Here is a 14,345-nt window from a genome sequence, read left to right as displayed (position 1 = left end):
TTCTGACATTAACAGGGGGCTATCCCCAACCACCTTTCTCTGAAGAAAATCAACTTGGAGCTCTAGTTAATAAGTCTCCTGGGCATAATAGGAGTATTTCAATTCAAACCCCTCTGATGACTTTCTAGCTTGCCTGACAGGTTTGTTCGGACTCCTTCAGCTACACATGTGATTGTTCACAGCCTCCCAACCACGAGAGGCAGAGAGGCACGGGAAGCTTAAGATATTCTAACAATGCAGAGCTTCTCAGAGAGTTCAAATTGTTGGAATAGAACTAGTAGAGGAGATTTCTTTGTTGAGCTAATGCTTGCTGCCAAGTTTCCATATCCCTTACCTACTGTGTCCCTGGGAGTGTATTGATTAATATAGTTGGTACATAGAAATGTAAGTAGTAGCTTTAATGTTTGTAACCTTGGACCCTTGAGTTAATTCTTTTCTTGTTATAGCCCACCACACCTTTGCCCTATAGGAATGCAACTTTATCTAATGCTTTCAGAGGGTGGCGCCTGACTTTAGAATAATCACCTTTAGAGAAAATAAGTTTTTTGATTGACTAACCATTATTCAGAAGAAAGGGTCATAAAATGTTACCAGGCCTCCTGGCCAGAAGATGATGTAAATCACCTAAAGCCTTTGCATATAAGTTTGCAGAAAGAAAGCCTGGCTTCGCTAAGGGTCAAGGACTGCTGACCTTGCATGACTATACTCCCCCTATTATCCTCTATGCACAACTTAAGGTATAAAAACTACTTTGGAAAATAAAGTTGTGGGCCATGCTCATCAAGCTTGGTCTCCCCATGTCGTTCTTTCTTGTTTCCTTTTCTCTCCTTTTCTTCTCTGTTCTTCCTTCAGGATGACTAATTTGGAGCACGGGGGCCCTCTGAGACCACTTATTTGCCCGGGCTTCTAAGACCCACTCGAGAAGATGCCTAAGGTGGGGCACTTTCCGCAATTTGAGAGGGCGTCTGTGGCCTCTGTGGTCAGTGCAAACCTGATGGCACAGGTTTTATTGGCTTTCTGCGTAAACCAGTTAGCTCAAGCCTCTGTTTCTCTGCTTTGCTATCCTTTCGCCAACACCATCCTCCCGAGGGAATCCCTGGATCCAGCCGGGGCTGGACCCTGGCAGGTCACATTTATTTTTTTTCAAATGCATTCCATTAGGCAAGGGTGCACATTATAATAGATTATAGTTAATAAATTTAAGGAAGTCCCCTTTTATTACTTTTTTCCCAGTAACTTTGCTGAAAATAAAGGCTTCTTCTCTCACACTCACCCAGTCTCCAAGGGTCAGACTCTAAGTGTATAGAAATAGCTATTGGGTTGGCCAAAACTTTCTTTCAGGCTTTTTGCAATGTTTTGTGGAAAACCTGGATGAACTTTTTGGCCAATCCAGTATTTAATTCATTTTCCTTGCATATTGATGATTATTTCTAGTTTGTTTCATGTCTCATAAATGGCAAAACAGAGTATGGATTTAAGATCAGCAGCTCTTAAACGCAAATACTAAGGCACTTTTAAAAGAAGTTCAGGGACTCCCTGGTGGTCCAGTGGCTAAGACTCCACACTCTCAATGCAGGGGGCCTGGGTTCAATCCCTGGTCAGGGAACTAGATCCCACATGCCACAGCTGAGACTCGGTGCAGCAAAATAAATAAATAAATGTTCTTTTAAAAAATAAGTTCAAGTAGGAGTGATTAACATTGTGTTAATAAGCCCTAGTCATACACGGTCATTTCACGAGGAAATAAAATTCCACATTGTTAATAACACAACTTTATATCTATAAAAGGGCTTCCCTGGTGGCTCAGACAGTAAAGAATCTGCCTGCAATGTGGGAGACCCACGTTAAATCCCTGAGTTGGAAAGATCCCCTACAGAAGGGAATGACAACCCACTCCAGTATTCTTGCCTGGAGAATCTCATGGACAGAGGAGCCTGGTGGGCTACAGTCCACGGGTTCACAAAGAGTCAGACACATCTGAGTGACTCACACACACACACACACACACACACACACACACACACACCCCTATAAAAGGAGCTAGAAAAACAAGGATTACATTTCTCCCCCAATTTTTCTCTTTTTTCCAGACTTCAAAATTTCCAGAAATTTTATGACCTCAAGGCCATCATTTTATTTATTTTAGTGAAATATATTTCCTGTGTTGCAAAAGTATCTGACCCATTCAGTTTAGCTGAGCTCACTCTGTGTCTGCTTTCTCCTTGGTATGTGTGTGAGTGTGTATTAGTCACTCAGTCGTGTTCAATTCTTCGCGACCCCGTGGACTGTAGCCCGCCAGGCTCCTCTGTTCATGGAATTCTCTAGCCAAGAATACTGGAGTGGGTTGCTACTCCCTTCTCCAGGGGATCTTCCCAACCCAGGGATCGAACCCGGGTTTCCTGCATTGGAGGCAGATTCTTTACTGTCTGAGCCACCAGGGAAGACCTTCTTCCTTGGTACATGCAGTAAAGGGATCTGACGTCTAGGTCTACCTACTGTCGTAGATTCTAAAAATAGATGAACATGTTGGTAGAGATGGTGGCATTTTGTTTTGATCTCTCTTCTCAAACGCTATTACGCTCTGACTTCCGTACCTGGCTGTGTGCCTATTGCATGAATATCGAGGCCTGTCTCTGGTTCATCTCCACAGGTGCTGCTTCTCATCTGACATTCCCTGTCCCTCCTACTCCTGTTTACCTTCTGCTCCCACAGCTGAATTTCTGAGCACAGTTCACCACCATGGAAACACTACTGACCAGATTGGCAACAATGAAAAACACTGATCCATACTTATGAGGCTCTATGGAAATGGCTGCCGTTTATGAGGTGTAATTGATGCAGGCTTTTCACAAGGCAATTGGGCGGCTTCTATAAAATATGAAACTCATATACCTTTCAACAGACTTATTCTACTTCTAGAAATCTCCTTCTAGAAATGTATTTGAGCAAGTACTCAAGGCTATCATTCAAAGATGTTCAGAGCAAAACTATTTAGAGTAGTGAAAAATTACAAAGAAACTTAAAGTACGTTAATCAGGTTGTTGTATTTTCTGATAGTTCTACTTCCTTATACTGTGCTGAAATCTGCTCACCAGCACTTCCTGGGTCAAAGGTTCCCCTCCCCAGGGCGTCACAAAGCAAGTATAAGCTAGGGTCATGTCATTAATCATGAGGGTGTAGCCTATATAGGCCATGGGTTCAAAGTTGGGATAGATAATCTGAATTTTCTGGATTACCAGAATTTTCAGAGGCTCAGTCCATAGCACAAGATCTCAAAACAAGTCACCAATGGTTACAACATATTATAGTCTCAGAAATATAAAAACATCTACAGCTATCAAATTATTTACTTGGTCACTCTCATCACAGTGTTACTCATGGAGTGAATTGCTTACTACATTGACTGCTTTCTTATTCATTAAGCAAAGATGATGCAGGTTTCTTAAGCTTTCTTGAATGTAGACTTGATATTATGCCTCAGCTCCTACCTTTTATCTGCAGCAAGTGGCTGTCAACTCTTTGTTGAAGTCACACACACACGAACACACACACACACACATGCAGATCAAAACTGGGTGGAACTGCTGTGAAATGTTCTCATCCTACACTTAGAGAACAACTAGGGTAGATTATTAAAAAGAATACTGGAAAAGTAGAAAAGACTCAGAGCCTTCTGGTTAAAAATGGAGATGTTCCCCTGCACACAAGAACTGAAGACCTTCCCTTCAAGTTAGCAATTATTCTCAAGAAGAGGAAAAATGGAAAGAACTTTTCGACTTCCTGACCTTACCTGGTATAAGCATTGTTCTTGTTATGAATCATGGAGCCAGTGTGCTGGCCAAGGATTGGAAAGGGGAGGGCTCTGCAAAGGGGAGGGCTCTGCTCATTTACCCAGAATAGTGATTTGCCTTTAAAATATATATATCTGTAGAAAAAGAGATTTCCATAAGATTTACGTAGGAGACTCTAGACATTGGCAAGGGATTTTTCTGAAGACCGTTTGTCAAGTGAAAGTCGCTCAGTCATGTCTGACTCTTTGTGACTCCTTGGACAATACAGTCCATGGAATTCTCCAGACCAGAATATTAGAGTGAGTATTCTTTCCCTTCTCCAGGGGCTCAAACCCAGGTCTCCTGCGTTGCAGGCGGATTCTTTACCAACTGAGCTATCAGGGAAGCCCAAAGACCTCTTCGGTGCCCTTATTCACTATTGAGAATACTGATAGGGACAGAGTAGCGACAAAGTTGGTATTTAAATAGTTAATCCCACTAGGGGATTTTAAGTCAAGAAAAAAGTATGGGAGACCCTTGTAAGTTAATGATCACTCAAGAAAGCAGGTTTGCTTAACCACAAAACCAAGCAGGGCTGCTTAGCAACAAAACCACACAAGAGAAGCATGAGACATGCCCCCTGACTGTAAAACCATGGTGGCATGAGACCCACATCTTGCCCAGTGAGCCTGGTAAGTTAATGACCCCTAGGACATGCTCTCTGCACACATAAAAAAACAATAATTTATGGAAAGGTAACATTTCAAAGTGCAAGATCCTCAGTGTACTGAGATCTGAGATAATTTTTCCATAGTGTCACGACAGTCATAGTAACAGTCATAGTGTCTTGACCATGTAGGGACAAAAAAAAACTCCCCCACCTGACATAGAGGAGGAGCTGACGATGGAAGCATGACATCTACTCAAGAATGAGGAAGAAAGTGGTTTTCTCCCTTTCTGACTTCTCCTTTGATTATAAAACTGTAGCCCACTAAGTTCTTGGGGTGGGGCACCTTCTCGCCTGGCCACTTATAAGCCTCACAAGCATCCTGTTCTAATAAATTACTCCTATCACTTTGCCTCTCACTGAATTCTTTCTGCACTGAGACCTAAAGGACTGGAGCTCCTTGGAGTCCCTCAAAATGCCATGTAGCATTTTCAATATCACATAGTGTTTCTCAAAATTATGTCATAAATTAAGTCAAAAAAATATAAGTTAAGGACTTCTGTAACTGAGCAGGACCCTATGGGGCCTTCCCAGGACAGACCTCTCTGCCATATCCTCCGCTTCAGCTCCTCTCTAAGGTACCTAGATAACAGTATCTGATGCACATTTCCTGAGTTGTTTTGCAGATACTAAGTGAAAGTGAAAGTGAAGTCGCTCAGTCGTGTCCGACTCTTTGCTACCCCATGGACTGTAGCCCACCAGGCTCCTCCGTCCGTGGGATTCTCCAGGCATGAATACTGGAGTGGGTTGCTGTTTCCTTCTCCAGATCTTCCCAACCCAGGGATCGAACCCGGGTCTCCCGCATTGCAGGCAGATGCTACCAAAACCCCCACCAAATGAAAGATGTTAACTACCTGATGACGATGAGCACAGAGCCCCCAGGCCTACTGAACCTAAGGATTGATAACATTAACCCTGTGACTCCACCCTGTTACCTCATCAGACAACTGTGTGCCAGCTGATCACATACCCTGGGTCACCCCTTCCTCGCCTTGCCTTTAAAAAATGCCTGGCTGAAACCCATTAGGGAGTTCAGGTGTTTAGAGAACTAGCCACCCTGGACTCCTTGCTTGATGCCCTGCGATAAACACAGCACTTTCCTTCACCACAACCCAGCGTCAGCAGATTGGCTTCAGTGCATGGATGAGTGGACCCAAGTTTGGTTCTGTAACACTTCCACTGTATTCTTTTGATAATGCTTATGTAATGGTCATTGGTTAATTTTCTCAGCCAATTACTCATTTCACAAATCTGGGTGGGCAGCAAGGACCACTTCCCAGTACAAAAGCTAAAAATGTTCAATACTCACTTTTCCAGGTTCTTAGGCTCAGGTATGTGACCTGGAGCAATCAGCTGCATTTGCTTAGAATTTGGAGGACTGGAGCTGCGGATGGGGAAGATTCTTTACACGGCGCACTTTAAAGCAATGGCAGCAGTATCTCGTGTCCATCCAGCTGTGCCACTGGAGTCAGTGTGGCACCCAGTATCCAATGCCAGCTGTGTCTTTCATGCAGGTTGAAGCAATGAGCATGCAGCAGCAACAATGTGGCTCTTTTTGCCTACCTGGCTCTCTAATTTTGGTGTACTTCTAACTGCCTGGTCTCCCTTTGTTTCTCCTTATTTCCTTCCAGTGATCTTGTAATCTACCATGACATTGTGATATATTAAGAAATATATATATTTGGTCTTCCTCCCCAGACTTCCCTGGTGGCTCAGATGGTAAAGCATCTGTCTACAATGCGGTTGACCCAGGTTCGATCCCTGGGTTGGGAAGATCCCCTGGAGAAGGAAATGGCAATCCACTCCAGGACTATTGCCTGGAAAATCCCACGGACAGAGGAGCCTGGGTAGGCTACAGTCTATGGGGTCGCAAAGAGTCAAAGAGTCGGACACAACTGAGTGACTTCACTTTCACTTTCACTTTCTAACTGCCTGGTCTCCCTTTGTTTCTCCTTATTTCCTTCCAGTGATCTTGTAATCTACCATGACATTGTGATATATTAAGAAATATATATATTTGGTCTTCCTCCCCAGCTCCTGGCACTGAGCTCCTAAAACCCCTGAAATTTCCTGAGCAATGTGAGAGGAGTATCTTTTGCTATTCTTAATAAGCCTCTTTCAACTGTACCTGAGTTTATGCAAATGAAGTTATTCTTAGAGGATGGGGACTGGTCACCAGAGGAAACAACCATGTGATTAGAGGGTTGGGACTTTCAGTCCCCCACCTCTGGGATGGGAAGAAGTGCTCAAAACCGAGTTTAGTCATCAGTGGTCAAAAATTTAATCCATCATCCCTATGTAATTGAATCTCCATATAAATCCTTAACAAATGGGTTTGGAGAACTTCCAGGTTAGGTAAACAGTTCAAGATGCTGGGAGGGTGATGCATTTACAGAAGGTGTGGAGGCTCTACATCCCTTCCCACATACCTTGCCCCACGCATTTCTTCCATTTGGCTGCTCCTGAGTTGTAGTCTTTATAATAAACTGACAATAGTAGGCAATGTCCAGTCCTGAATTCAGTGAGCTGCTCTAGCAAATTATGGAACCCAAGGAGGGAGGTGACAGAAACGCTGAAATTATAGCCATTTGGTCAAAAGCCCTGGAAGCCTAGGCTTGCAACTGCATCTGAAATAGGGAGCAGCTTTGTGGGACTGAGCCCTTAATCTGCAGGGTAGTCAGCGTCAGAATTGCTTGACATGGAAGACGCACACATGTGGTGTCAGAAGTGTGAGTACTATTAGAGGTCCACTCTATCTCACAATCTCTGTGATCTTCCAACAGGAGGCTGACACAGTTTTGTTGCTGTTTTCCTCAAGCCCAGAAAGTTCCTGATGCATCAAAGGTGTTCAGAAAATACTTGTATCTGAGTAAAAAGTAAACAAACTCTGCAACTTTGATGTATTAGTAAATCTACAATTGTTCCAAAATACAGTTTATTTAAAAGAATACTGGAAGGAGGGAGGGAAGGAGAGAGGGAAGGAGAGAAGAATTCCGTGTACACCATATTAACTAAGAGTTTTGGTTACTTCTCTTATACCGAGAAGCACTTCCCCTCTTCCTTTTCCTCCGCACACCGCCCCCCCCCACCCCATCGTCATCATTCTGCCATCACTGAGCCTTCACTGAGACCTGCAGAGCTACCATGCTGTATTGGTTACAAAAGGGGCTGTCACCTGTCTTCAGGGAGCACTATTCCTTGTGCTTGGCACTGTGAAGACTCGAGTTCTACTCCCCTCAATATCTTACAGAATTATTGTAAGAATCAAATGAAATTCTAAGAGTTGCCATAATGGTAAGCACTTAGTGTGTGCCAGCTTCTATGCCAAACACTTTAAGAGCACGCTCTACTTTACTTCTTACAACAGTCTTGTAAGTTGGGATAATAACGTCCCCAATTTATGGATAAGGTAACTCAGGCTTCCCAAGCACCTTGCTCACGGTCATAGAGCTGGTGAGAAGAAGGCTGGAGCAGGAGACTTGAAGGCGCCTGACTCCAAAGGCCCCATGCATTCCTCTGGCTTGTGATTCCCATGTAACAAGTGTGCAAGAAGTGTGCATAGTTTTGAGTATTTTCATCCCATCCTTCCCTCTTTCCTCCTCCCACTTCCTCCTCCAGCTCTCCGATTAGATCCCAACTAGACTCTGAGAGTTCCCAGATGGGAGCTGCAGAAGAACTGGCAAGCGGGGCTGGGAACGCCCACCACTCCCATTACTGCTGCAAGGAGTCAAGATGGAGAAAGACATCCAGGAAAGAAAAAGGATGTGATTCTCTGAGAACCCGAGGACTAAGTCAGGCTCACCTTCCCTTCTTCACCTCACCCAGGAGAGCACTGCCAAGGCCACCAACCTTAGGACAACTCCTCTTTGACAGAGAGGCTTTCGATCACTAAGCTGTGCTGCTTCCCAGCTGCACTCGAACAACGGGTTTCAGACATCTGAATTGTTTTTTTAAACAGCTGGCCCCACCCATTCATTGGTACCAGGCGGGCCCTTGCAGAGGCTGAGTCCAGCCTTGATGTGGCCGGGGTATCCAGAAGGCTGGGCAACAGACTATGCTGGGTGTACCCAATTGCTGCCCAGCTGGGCCTGGTGGGGAGGCTTTGGGTGGTGTTGCTAGGCAACCTGGGTAATTGGAGAGGCCACAGATTGGGCTTCTGGGCCACAGAGACGAACAGCCTCCTTCATCACACTGCAGACCATCATTATGCCTCATTCCAGAGTCCTGCAGCAATCTCTCTGTGGTTATAGCCTGAAAGAGGGCTTTTTTAGCTACAGAAATTAAGAACCAGCCTTTCCAATTTATGGGTTTGTGGTTGTTTTCTTTTCGCTACATATCCAAGAATACACTTGAAATAAATAGGCAAAAGATTTTAAAACAAAATAGAAAGTACCTTCACAAATCCCCTTTCCAAAAGTGTTCCTTATTTCTGAAGCAAAGCACACTTGCCCTCAATTGTGAGGGCACCTAAGGTAGGGATGCTCTTCTTCCTGAGGTCTCTGCATGCCCACTCTGTGTTAAGATTCTTCTTTGGAATCCCACAACTGCGGCTGTGGTTCAAGGTGGGGGGACCAAGACTCTGGTCATGTACAAGACCTCTCAGTGGAATAATTTCTTTGTGTCTCTCCCATTCAAAGACTATCATAACTGCCCCTTCCCAATCCACAGAACCACTTTCCCTTGTGGGGTTTTTAGTTTGTTTTTTGTTTTTGTTTCATTCGGCCGTGCCTCAAGGCTTGCAGAATCTTAGTTGCCTGAACGGGGATCGAACTTAGGCCCACAGCAGTAAAAGTACTGAGTCCTAACCACTGGACCATCAGGGAATCCCCATCACTTGTGGTATTTTGATGAATCCTCCTAGCTGCCTTGCAGAGAAGGTGATGCACCCCACTCCAGTACTCTTGCCTGGCAAATGCCATGGGTGGAGGAGCCTGGTAGGCTGCAGTCCATGGGGTCCAGAAGAGTTGGACACGACTGATCGACTTCCCTTTCACTTTTCACTTTCATCCATTGGAGAAGGAAATGGCAACCCACTCCAGTGGTCTTGCCTGGAGAATCCCAGGGACAGGGGAGCCTGGTGGGCTGCCATCTATGGGGTCACACAGAGTCAGACACGACAGAAGTGACTTAGCAGCAGCAGCAGCAGCTGCCTTGTGAAGAAGACACCATTTTTATTCCCATTTTACAGATGAACGACTAAGGCAAAAAGAGGTACCTGTGATTGCACATCAAAAGCAAAGCCAGAGCACTGTCCCATTCTTGAGGCTAGATTCTGAGCCACTCCACTATTAATATACCCACTGCCTCCCCACAGAGCTATTTAAGTACTCTATTATAACATGTTTGTTTTCTATTATAATAAATAATAGTAATAATAATATATACTGTAAAGACCAAAGCTTTATGTTGTATCTCATACTGTCCTCAACACATTTTCCTTGTTGATTGTGATCAGACTTTCAAAGTTGCCTCATGCACACTAAGAAATAGAATATGGAAGAAGTCCCAAAGACAGACACACTATTTAACTAGGCTAATGACCTAGCCCGCCAGAGCACAGAGCTAAAGGAAAACTCCCAGATGGTGCCGGTGGTAAAGAACCCACCTGCCAATGCAGGAGACATAAGAGACACAAGTTTGATCCCTGTGTTGGGAAGATCCCCTGGAGGAGGAAATGGCAACCCACTCTAGTACTCTTGCCTGGAGAATGCCGTGGACAGAGAAGCCTGGCGGGCTACAGTTCATGGGGTCACACAGAGTCAGACACGACTGAAGTGACTTAGCGTGCAGCACGCAATGACCTAGCCCACCAGAGCACAGGGCTGAAAGAAAACTCCCAACCTCCTTAAGTCAAGGAGTTGGCTCTGTTTGATAACATTATGATACTATTTCAGTCCCTTCAGTAAGGAGGCAGAATCACTGCTCTCAGTAGTTATTTGTAGGTATTCTTCAAAAAGGCTTTCACTGCCTCATCTTCAATGTTTCTTAAATAATGGTCCATTGATGATAACCAACTGTGCTGCTTTGCACGGGACTAGGGATATGTGATTTAGGGTGCTAAAATTAGGACAGTCCTGGGCACACCAAGAACAGCTGGTCACCCTGACATAAACCAGCTACAGAATCATCTGAACAAGTCAAGTGGAGATGGCTGGTTCTAATCCTAGAGCAGTGGTTCTTAACCCTGGCTACACATGAGAATTGTCTGAGGAGATTGTAAAGCAGTATTAATATCTGAGCTCACCCCTGATCAGTTGAACTAAGGCCTCTGGAGCTAGGGTGCATTGGGATTTTTTGATGTGCAGCTAAGATTGAAACCCCCTGCCCTAGAAATTTGGATTCTGGGCTGGGGTCTTGCCCAGGAATCTGCCTGTCTTTGTAACAGCTCCCCAGGGGATTCTCATGTACACTATGATTTGATAACCTATGAATTCTTACGTGATATGTAAATTTATTGGACAACATACCCTGAATGCCTTGTATATGCTATACTCTGGAAACACACACAAAAAACCAAAAACAAAACCACCTCCTATTCCCCAGGCCCTCTTTTTTCCTCAGTGGAGAACAAAGACCTATAAATTGTTCCAACACAGTATACAGTAGTCTCCCCTTATCCACAGCAATACAATCCAAGTCCCCAGGGAATATCTGAACCTGTGGGTAGCACCAAATTTCATCTATACAATGCTTTTTCCTATACACACATACCTATGGTAAAGTTTAATTTATAAATTAAACATTAACAACAATAACTAATAATAAAATAGAATGAAAACAATATTCTGTAATAAAAGTTGTGTGAATGTTGTCATCTTTCTCTCTCTCTCCAAATCTTATTGTACAAATTTAAAGCTGTTTCCATATTAACTAAGCACTTGTCATACATTGTGGCTGTAACTTTTGCGGTTTGAGGTGAGATAGCAAATCTAGCATGAATTTTTTTTTCTTCTTCACAGTTTCATAGATGATTCATTTTTATCTTAGCAGCCTCAGAATGCAATTTGTTTTTCTTACCATTTTTTGTTGTTGTTGTTGGTCACCCCATGTGACTTGTGGAATCTTAGTTCCCTGACCAGGACTCGAACTTGTGCCCCCTACAGTGGAAACACAAGAGTCCTCACCATTGAACCGCCAGGGAAGTTCCCTTTTTTCTTTCCTTATTAAGTCAAGAAGTTTCACCTTTTCACTTAAAGGAAGCACTTCACAGCTTATCTACGGCATATCCAAATTGCCAGCATTATTACCCTTGTGTTTTGGGGCCATTAGTAAGTTAAATAAGGGTGACTTTGGCATACCTCAACTGATAACCAAGACTGCAGCTAGATGACTGGGCAGGATACACTAGACAAAGAAATGATTCATGTCCCGGGCCAGATGGAGCAGGACAGCTTGAGATTTCATCAAACTACTCAGAAAAGTGCACAACTCAAAATTTATGAATTGTTCATTTCTGGAATTTTCCACTTAATATTTTCAAACCAAGGTTGACCTCAGGTAACTGAAACCAAGGAAAGCAAAACCTCGGGTAAGAAGAGGGCGCTACTAAACTGTGGTTTAGATTTTCAAATGGGTCAGTCTCATCAGGGCAGTTGTGGTTATTCCGTTTCCAGAAGCCCAGTGTGGTAGATTAAAGACGGAGCATATTACTTGCTGTTTCTCCACTAAAAGGTGGTTTTGTTTCCCCACCTTGAATCTGGGCCAGACCTGTGACTAATTTTGACTGATAGCATGAGGCAGAAGTAGTGCCAGATACCTCCAAGGCCAGGCCTGCCGAGATCTGCAGCCCTACTTCTGTTCCTCTTGGAATGTCCCCTCTTTGAGATGTGACATCATATAAGAAGAATGAGCTCTGAGGAGTGATTTGTTATATAGCAATAGTTACCAGCACCCCTTATCAGAGCCAGAGGACAACATGACATTCCACACCATTCTGCCTTCCCTTTAACACCATTCACCTTCACATCCCCTCAGCAGAGTAGACAGCAGCTGTCTCACCTGAAAGGGCCTCTCAGTTAATCTCCATCTCTGTTTCCATTCCTGCCCCCCTTCCAAAACAAAACACAATCAACTGTCTGCTTAAAATCCTTTAGTGGGGGGCTTTCCTGGTGGTCCAGTGGTTAGGAGTCCACCTTGCAATGCAGGGGACACTGTTCAATCCTTGGTCTGGGAGCATCTCTCATGCCCTGGAGCAACTGGGCCTATGTGTCACAACTACTGAGCCCTGTGTGGCTTCTACTGAAGCCCACGCACTAGAGTCCATGCTCTGCAACAAGAGAAGCCACCTCAATGAGAAGTCCCCACAAAGCAGCTAGAGAGCAGCCCCTGCTCACTGCAACTAAAGAAAGCCCACACACAGCAACAAAGACCCAGCACAGCCAAAATACACAAAGAAATAAAACCCTTCAGAGTTTCCCATTGTCTTCAAGGTAAATACAGGATCCTTGGCATGGCTGGTAAATCCTGCACCACCTAGCTCCAGCCTTCTTTTAACCTCCTACTACTCTCCCCACATCTCTGTGCTGCAACCACAGGGGCTTCTTTCTGACTCAAGCTCTCTCCTGTCTCAGGGTTTTTGCACTTGCTGTTCCCCCCACCTAACCCTTTCTCCTCCCCAGCCCCCACCCCCCAAACCCCAGCACATACACTCAAGGCTAGCTCTTTTTCTGGCCTCTCTGTAGTGGCAGCCCAACCTCTGCCCACCCCATATACTCTATCACATCCCCCTTCTAACTCACTTTCAGCACTTAACTATCTAAAAATACCTGGTTTGGGAATTTCCCTGGTGGTCTAGTGGTTAAAAATCTACCTTCCAATGCAGGGTACATGGATTCAAGCCCTGGGCAGAGAACTAAGGTTCCACATTGGTTGGTTGGTTGGTTTAGTCACTAAGTCGTGTCCAACTCTTGCAACTCCCTGGACTTCCGCCCACCAGGCTCCTCTGTCCATGGGATTTTCCAGGCAAGAATACTAGAGTGGATTGCCATTTCCTTCTCCAGGGGATCTTCCCGACCCAGGAATCGAACCCGGGTCTACTGCATTGCAGGCAGATTCTTTACTGACTGGGCCATAAGGGAAGACTCCACGCGCCACAGGGCAACTAAGCCCGTATGCCACAACTACAGAGCCCACACACTGCAGCTACTGAGCCGGAGCTCTGGAGCCCACGTGTGCAACAAACTGAAGCTCACATGCCACAGTCAGTATTGATCCCGCGTGCCACAAAACGATCTCCGGTATGACAACTAAGACTCAGTGTTGCTGCTGTTGTTTTCAATCGCTAAGTTGTGTCCGGCTCTTTGCAACCCCATGGACTGGAGCATGCAAGCCAGGTTTCTCTGTCTTTCACTATTTCCCGGCGTTTACTCACATTCATGTCCGTTGGTAATGCTATCTAACCATCTCATCCTCTACCACTCTCTTCTCCTTTCGCGGCCTAAGATTTGATGTAGTCAAATAAATATGTAAAAATAAAAATCTGGTGTGTTTATCTGTTGTCTGTCTCTTTCTACTAGAATATAAGCTCCAGGCAAGTAGGAAATTTTCTTTTTTATCCTATCTAATGGTGCTTACTGTTTGCTGAATAAACCACTAAGTGAGTAGAAGAAGAAAGAAGGGGGAAATTTGGAAAGAACACTGAATTGTTACACTCGGGAAACCCTGGTTCTTGCTCCAGTTCTGCCCCCTGCTTATCTCCAGACGAGCCACTTCACCCCACCTGATCAGTCCCCACTGTGATGCTCTGGACAATGATGTTGTGTGTGCCACACACCTGCAGTGTTCACATTTGTTGCTCATGTAGCCCCATAAGAATTTCGGACAAGCTATGTTACTCTCATACATTTTTA

General features: G+C 44.6%; 1 protein-coding gene across 7 annotated transcripts in view; it reads right to left on the bottom strand.

The window, feature by feature from the left end:
- The window catches only part of RHBDL2 (rhomboid like 2), a 58,349-nt gene that overhangs the window by 39,158 nt on the left and 4,846 nt on the right, over positions 1-14,345 (bottom strand). Inside the window, exon 2 of one of the 7 annotated variants that reach the window (XM_070786814.1) lies at positions 11,515-11,594. The exons of 4 other annotated variants lie outside the window; for them this stretch is intronic. The gene's annotated coding sequence lies outside the window, so the exon portion shown is untranslated. Of the gene's footprint in view, positions 1-8,299; positions 8,321-8,346; positions 8,369-11,514; positions 11,595-14,345 lie in introns of those variants that run through there. 2 more of the 7 variants (XM_070786816.1, XM_070786815.1) reach the window with 2 other exon arrangements.

Source organism: Bos indicus, chromosome 3 (genome assembly GCF_029378745.1).
Source record: "Bos indicus isolate NIAB-ARS_2022 breed Sahiwal x Tharparkar chromosome 3, NIAB-ARS_B.indTharparkar_mat_pri_1.0, whole genome shotgun sequence".
In the NCBI taxonomy this organism is placed as follows: domain Eukaryota; kingdom Metazoa; phylum Chordata; class Mammalia; order Artiodactyla; family Bovidae; genus Bos; species Bos indicus.
Note: the sequence above shows the minus strand (reverse complement) of the source record. Positions and strands in the feature narration are given on the sequence as shown.